The following is an 8,660-nucleotide window of genomic DNA, read 5'->3' as shown; positions in this document are numbered from 1 at the left end:
TAGTATACTTTTTATTGCTACATGGCAAACAAGGTACCAGTAGGTGCAGTAGATTCTCACCAACAAGACCCAGCATTCATGATATGCACGCTCTTAAGGCTGTGCAATTGGGCAGTTAGTTGAAGGGGGTGTGTTAAAAAATATAGCTGTGTCTGCCATTGACTTTACAAACACAAAACTATTTTGTGCAAACTTTATATTTTCTAGGATTTAGCAATCCTGTAAATCACTAAACTAATATTTAGTTGTATGACCACAGTTTCTTATAACTGCTTCACATCTGTGTGGCATGGAGTCAACCAACTTGTGGCACCTTTCAGCTGTTATTCCACTCCAAGATTCTCTAACAACATTCCACAATTCATTTACATTTCTTGGTTTTGCTTCAGAAACAGCATTTTTGATGTCACCCCACAAGTTCTCAGTTGGATTAAGGTCCACTCCATAACATCAATGTTGTTGGTTTGGAACCAAGATTTTGTGTTTGGGGTCATTGTCTTGTTTAAACACCCATTTCAAGGGCATGTCCTCTTCAGCATAAGGCAACATGACCTCTTCAAGTATTCTGACATGCAAACTGATCCATGATCCCTGGTATGTGATAAATAGGCCCAACACCATAGTAGGAGAAACATGCCCATATCATGATGCTTCACTGTCCTCACTGTGTACTGTGGCTTGAATTCAGAGTTTGGGGCTCGTCTCACAAACTGTCTGCGGCCCTTGGACCCAAAAAGAAGAATTTTACTCTCATCAGTCCACAAAATGTTCCTCCGTTTCTCTTTAGGCCAGTTGATGTGTTCTTTGGCAAACTGTAACCTCTTCTGCACATGTCTTTTTTTAACAGAGGGACTTTGCGGGGGATTCTTGTAAATAGATTAGCTTCACACAGACGTCTTCTAACTGTCACTGCACTTCCAGGTAACTCCAGACTGTCTTTGATCATCCTGGAGCTGATCATTGGCTGAGCCTTTGCCATTCTGCTTATTCTTCCATCCATTTTGATGGTTGTCTTCCGTTTTCTGCCACATGTCTCTGGTTTTGCTCTCCATTTTAAAGCATTGAAGATCATTTTAGCTGAACAGCCTATAATTGTTTGCACCTCTTTATAAGTTTTCCCCTCCAATCAACTTTTTAATCAAAGTACGCTGTTCTTCTGAACAATGTCTTGAACGACCCATTTTCCTCAGGCTTTCAAAGAGAAATGCATGTTCAATAAGTGCTGGCTTCATCCTTAAATAGGGGCCAACCTGATTCACACCTGTTTTTTCACAAAATTGATGACCTCACTGATTGAATGCCACACTGCTAAACTGCTAAAAAAAATTTAACACACCCCTTTAAACTAATTGTCCAATTGCACAGCCTTAAGAGCGTGCATATCACGAATGCTGGGTCTTGTTGGTTTTCTGTGAATCTACTGCACCTACTGGTACATTGTTTACCATGTAGCAATAAAAAATATACTAAAAACCTGAATTAATCTGGTTAGTCACAATGGACTGCTATTATATTAAACACTACTGTATATATATATGTATATATATATATATATATATATGTGTGTGTGTGTGTGTGTATACTGCAGTAGTAAATTTAAAGCTACTAATTTCAAGTTTTATTTGCATTAAAACACCAATAAAAAGACTGTCTGTATCATATTATATTATTATCTGCGTACAGATGGCTAAAACAAGTGATAAAACTGGATGTTCAATCGTCGTTCTAATGTAAAACAGTTGCTTACGACTACATCCCGCCCTGTCTCTTCCATCATGATAGCACTCTCCTTCTACTTTCATATCTTACTACGCAAACTCCCAATATGATTTGCAGTTTGGAGCAAACAAGATCAAGGCAGGATGCCCTTTCACAGCGTGTCTTCTCTTCGACACCGCAGGCAGTGACTGCTGGATGCCTGTTCTTCTTCTGCCTATAAAAGAGTAATGCACAGTGCTGTCCCATCCACTTCTCTGTCAGTGTTGCACTGAATTAAAGCAGAACACTCCCCACTGATCACCAAGGATAGACGACACGAACACAATGTCACAATGTTTGATCTTCACATCCGGATCGGGATCACCCACTCAGAGCAGGCGGAACGGTCACAGTACATTGTAGGGAATCATGGACCTTTAATCAGTAAAGAAAACAACAACTTTTTACTGAGCCAGCCTCTAAAGATTTTTTTAGTGTGGCTGTGATTTAAGAAAGTTAATTCTACAAGGATTCTAAAAGGAGGAAAATGTTCAAACAGAGATAGAGATACTAATTTTCACTATTTAATATGTCCAATTTTACATGAAATGCTAAGTACTTTTAGTATTATAATATATATGTATTCTTCAGTTTTCAGGTTTCCTTTTTAGTTTTAATTTGGGGTTAAATGATCCTCCATAGATTTGGTCAAAAAGCTTTGTTAAATGGCAATGGTCAACTAGCAGCAAGTTAAGAAGATTATTTACAACCATTGAGACGTTTTGCTGTCTTCTCCAAAACGGAATTTTGGTTTGAAAAAGCTATTTAAATATATTTCAACCCTTATCTAACCATCTAAACCAGGAGATCTGGCCAGGAAAGACAAAGGAATCTGTTTCCTATAAAGACAAGATAAACACCTGATGTTGAATTATTTCTACAATTAGTTTTAGTTCCTTCTAAAAACTATTACAAGTGGCAGGAGTAGAAAACACAAAGGCTTCATCACCTGTCTTTGTTTCAGTTTTAGGACTAGACAGCTGGGAATTAACAAAGTAATCACTTCTGTTTTAACGTTATCGCATTATGCTTCTCTGTCGAACCAATGTCCCAATCAGTCTTTCTGTTTATTTTCTTTACTCACCAGGTTCACTCTGGAGCTAGCCATATTCAAGAATGAAGCCGGCTTACACTTTGGCCAGTTTGCCAGTCCATCACAAAAAGGAGACAGACATTATTTTCTTTTGTAGACAATCACGCCCACATGTCTAGGGAATGTCTGGGCACACGGTGGTAGGTGAAGGAAAATAAAAACATTAAGCCTATGTCAGAGCCTGATGGCAATCTCTATACATCTTATTGTTTGCATAGCGTCTGGTGGGACAGACCATACCACTACTATACACCCAGCACAACAAATCTTACCCTGTCGGAACTGTTGAAGTGGAGACGAGGAGCTGCAGCGCTGCCAGATGGTGTGAACGAGCTTTTAGCCCGTGGTGATGGTAGCTCCATGTTAGCTTCCACGCTGTCGACAGCAGCTAGCTCTTGAAACAACATAAGCAAGAGAGCAGGGCTTTAAAACACACTTGTCCACTATGGTTTATACAATGTTAGCCCTGTGTAGCAAACTGTTAAGTGATATTGGCAGGTAAGTAAATGGAAATGTTAGAAAGTAGCATGCTAACGTTAGCTATTGTTACAAAGGTAACTTGTTAGTTGGCTCACAGCTCATGATAATGTGAGTTAATTGTGAATTATTGTGCATAACTTTAGGTATGTGTAAATACAGACATTGAATGTCTGTTTTTCAGCCACATGTTCCCTCATTTCTATGATTTTTTCCCCCCATCAAAATAAGCCTCATTGTTTCCTCTGCCTGATGTAAGGGTTAGGGCAATGCCACTGGATTTTGTCACCTCTTATTTGGTGCAAGTGGAACCAGAAGTTCTGGACAACTAATATCTTTCCTCCACTGCTTCCAGGTGTAGCAGCCACTTTGGAAAGGAGGACTCGACAATTTTAAGGTGTTAATAGTAATAATAATACTTTTTCGAAGCTACTTTTTTTCATTTGGGAAAATGCATGAAAGACAGGTGAAATTAATTATTTTACTATTAACCTAAGGGAAACATAGGGTTGAAGAAACATTGACACGCTCCCTTTGTAGCCATCTTGTGCTGTATCATTCAGTGTTGCCAACTCCTCATTAGGGGAAGTAGCTAACGGTCATCCTAAAAGTCGCTACATGACGTCATTGCCTAATTCGCATAATTTACCATGTGCCTGTAATTGTAATGGACGCTGCAGGAGAGAGGAATAATGTTGTGGGAGAGACAAAAAGAGAGTAAAAACACCCTAAATTTGTTTAGAATTTCAAATGCACTGTTTTTTTCTGTCACAATTTCAACCCTCCTCCTTAATCCCGCCTCGGGACCGGCAAAAGTGACCCAAAAGAGTCACTGACTGTGAACCAGCCAGTGATGACTTTGCACATGCGCGATTAATTTGCTGAATGGACACTAAGGGGTTAACGTCTCCGGCTCTGACTCTGGCTCAGTTGGAAGCGACTGCTGCAGGAGGACTAGGGCGCTTGTGAGTGCTTTGGGGTGAGGGTGGGACCGCCGGCAGGACCCACTACTTGTTAAGAAGATTAAGAATGAGTCTCCAAAAGTCTCCAGTAAAACCAGAAAAAGTCGCTAGATAGGTCGCTACTCTCTTTTTTGAAAAAGAGACGCTAGAGGGGTCTGAAAAGTCGCTAAATATAGCGATAAAATCACTAAATTGGCAACACTGGTATCACTCTTGAATCTCCCTCAAATATAATCTGAATTTATGTCAGGGACCACAATGCCCGGAGACAGGTTGTGGTGTTTTAGTTGTTGGTCATGATAATCCCACCTACAGCTCCTGACGTAAACCATTTATAGTTCTAGACCAGTAAAGTGTTGGTATTACGTTGGAATCAGTTTTTCAGCCCAAGGGCCGTCTCTTTGGTTGTCAACATACCAGCTCCAAACCAGCCCTCGAACTGCCTTGGTGGAAAAAGGTTATAAGAGGTGACAGCAACCACTGAAACACTGCGCTTTGTCCCACTTCCATCTTTCTCATGAATTCAGACATGTTCCAATTTCCTCCGGTTAAATTTTAGTTACCAAATGATGAAGCATCAAGAGGCCTGACAAGTGGCTCTTTTAAACTTTCCGTCTCAAAATAACTGTGAAGCCTGTCTTTCCCTGTGCTGACGCTGTTTTGCGTCACCAGCCATGTTTGCTGAGATTTCCGTCTAAGTCGAGGAGACTTTCTCTTCTTGACGTTTCCCCCGCCAAGACATTTCTGTCACCGGGGTAATTTCCCACGACAAGACAGAGTGTTGTAAGTTACATTAACACCCATAACCTACATCACCTCCTGAAAGCACAAAGGGTGTTCACCTGCTGGAGACGGAGATGAAAGGGGAGATGAGAGGGGGATGTTGGGACCTAAAAGGCCAGAGAGAAAATACCAGAACCTATTGCAACAAGGAGTGATTGGTTGCAATATTTAATGATGAGTAAGGATGAGGTACCGTCTCCCCTTCTTAAAAAAATATATATTAAATCTGACACACACACTCATTCACTGATAAATTGCACCTGATGTTCTTTGTGATTGAAAAGAAAAATATTGGTTGTGTGCTTGCGCTTTAACCCATCCAGATACTATAATAGAATTTCCAAGATAATAGCATTTGTGAGAAAATGGAGACCTTAACTTTCTTTCCAAATTCGAATGAATGAACGCAGCAGGAATGATGTCATTGCTAATGTGATAAGCCAAAGCGATTTTGTTAATACTGCGAAACCTGTGACGGCATACAATGACTCAGACCAAGCAAAACAAACAGAAATCCTGATCGTAGAGAAAAAAAACATTGTCCTCATATCCTCAATATCAAAAACTGTGTTTAAGTAGTCCTGTTTGCCTGCCACGTCACTCTGCCTTCTATAAGCTGAAGAGCCTGCAGCTCTTTTAATTTAATTTAATGACTCTCCATACCGCAGCCTTTAAAGCATGCATTACAGTAGCCTATATGTGCACTTTGTTAACCTGTACTTTAAACTGTATGAATTATTGATAATTAACAGAGCTACTTTATATGCTGTGCTGAGTTCAAGCCGCAGAGCTCTTTATGGTACAATCTAGGTCCACATGGCCACATCTTCTGTTAATCAGCAAATGGTAGATTTTTAAATGTCAAATTTCAGGACTTATTACTATTAAAAGTATTATTTCATTTTATTTTACTGTACTGTTTGTTTTACTGTGTATGATTGTATAAGCTACAATAAAACTTGATTTTTTAATTTTCGATGGAAATTTGAACAACTACTATTAACTTCATGGTTAGATTCTATAGTCAGTGCAAATTACAAATTACTGATTAAGTCAATGCAGAAGTTCGAAAAACTGCAGTTTCTCGAATGCCCACTTGAGACTGGCTCCAAAAGCGAGTCAATCCCCATAGACCAATATTAAAATGACCAAATTTACAGCAGTATAAACATCTTTACAGCCTGATAAAACTTTTTTTTTTGTACAGTGTGAATTTTAACATAACTCACCCTTATAAATTACATTAACAAATAATTTCCTTGTAAATTAGTTCAATGAAGGAATCAGAAATGGTGTAATATTTGAGAGGTTTAGTTCCCTCAATCATATGACAGACTCCTCCATTAGTGGTGGTTCAGCTCCTGTCCTGTACTATCTCTCCCTTCACTTCATTCAGCTCCCCTTTATTTCTTTTAGTCTGAAAAATGAGAGCATACATCTTTCCAAGAAGGTAAATGATTATTGTTATGACTGTGAAACATGTGACTGCCGGCTTTGTAGCGTCAGACTGTCAGACAACTGTCTCGTCTGTGTTACAAGATGCTGTCTTTGTTCTCCCTGGGCAAAGTCTGCTCTCGTCTGGGCCTCTGATCTATGGGCACCAAATGATTCAGCTTATCTACAGGAGAGGCTTAGGATGGATGGACCTCCTGGAAAAAGATATCTAGAAGAGAAATTTTGCAAAAAGAGATGAAACTCGATATAAGTTAGATCACCAGTCTTTGAACTTTTGAAAGAGGAAATACCATTATGTTCTTGTTACAAATGAAAAGTTTAATTCATGAACAATAATTGATCTGATCTGTATTTATATTAATTTGTATTTGTATTTTTCAGTCAAATACTTACAATGTGCAATATTATTTATACGATGGCCACTTAACATTTTAGTACTCGTTTTTGCACTTGTTTATTTGTCTGTTTATTGCATATGTTTAAGGACTTTTCTGTTTCTTGTGTTTGCCTTTTTTAAATTTCTTGTATTTTTTTCTGTAATTTACATTCACGCCTTTTGCTTCTGTTTTTGCAGCTGTGACAAGTAAATTTTCCCCTTGTGGGATCAATAAAGTATAGCCTAATCTAATCTATAAAATCCCCCACTGCTTAGTTCAGTCCAGAATCGTTACAGTCTTCCAGTCCATGGCCAGTAACTAATGGTGACTAATGTTAGCTGAAGTTAGCAAACAAGCTGTTAGGTAAAGTTAGCGATTTCAGTGGACAACTTGTGAATAGCTAGCAGCCAGTTAGCTTGTCTTAGCATAAATATTTGAAATGGAAACAGCTACGTAAAGTCACTTCCGCCTTGGCGTCGTCCATAATTACTACGGCCACTAGAGGGTGCCATAAACAACACATGTTAATATGGCAGCCCATTCAGTTGGCTGATAACAACCAACTGTCCCACTGGCAAGCGGAGTAGGCCCTACTTATCCATACTTATGGACTTAATGCCCAATCAATCATCTGATAACATCCGAATCAGATGATGATTATGCACTTCATTATTTGAGACCTTTGCTTAGTTACAAAAAATATGTTTCACTTAGTGTTGAATGCAAACTGGTAACCTAACTGGTCATTCTATAAGCTTTTTTATGACTATGTAGTTTAATACAATATGAATAGTCAACATTCAACACAATGTACTGTATAGATAACAGTCTGTTACATATTTGTGTTTCAGGTAATGCATCTTTTATTCCTTTTTTATTGCATTGCATTATTTATCTTCTCATAACAGTTGCCATTTAACTGACTTCCTGAGTCGAAATGTTCTTCCCCTTTTTTTTCTCGACCTGTTTGTCAATAAATAATGAGGCATTTCTGGGCTTGCACTGGTGGGGATTACATGGCACATGGCAGTATTTTTTTCATAACTTCTCTGATGTTAACAAGTGAAATGACATAACAGACAATAAGGACAAAGACAAACAGAGCAACACTAGGCTCAAGATACATATAAAACAAATGTATATCTGTTATTGATATGCTCCTAAAATCAGTTACATGTCACTTGGAATAGCCCATTTTTACTCTATTTGGCACCATTAAGGGTCCAAATTATCAGTGTGAACTTTCTGTAAAGAACAACTGCTCCTTAGCAGTCACATCAAAATTACAGTCGACATTACAACTATTGGTGCTGACGGAAAATACTGGTTCTTCATGAAAACATCATTCTTAAGTGTCTTAAGTGTTTCCTATAAAGTAAATTATGCTGAACATGGTTGAATACCAATTTGTTTAGTAGCTATTAGATCTGTCTTTCCACTTCTCTACCACCTTCACTCCCTCTCCCCAGTCGGCCAGTTGGTGATGAGCCCTTGTTGACCCAATATTCAAAACAGGTCCAATAAAAACATTTTTTGAATAGCACACTGACAGACAAGCTCGCTAAGTTAAGTAATGGGATGAAAAGAGCAATAAAGCTCCAAAACCAAACTAAGAGGATGGGATTGCCTTTGAACATTTGGTAAATATTACTGTGCCTTCCAAAACAAATTAAAGCTCATAAAATCCCATCATTCTTAAGGTCCCTATTCACAATATTAAGACAAATCTGCTTGATGATCGTTTTGATCATTCTA

This window comes from Centropristis striata, chromosome 18, assembly GCF_030273125.1.
Source record: "Centropristis striata isolate RG_2023a ecotype Rhode Island chromosome 18, C.striata_1.0, whole genome shotgun sequence".
Lineage (NCBI taxonomy): Eukaryota > Metazoa > Chordata > Actinopteri > Perciformes > Serranidae > Centropristis > Centropristis striata.
The sequence above is the reverse complement of the archived record's forward strand: the minus strand, read 5'-3'. Positions refer to the sequence as shown.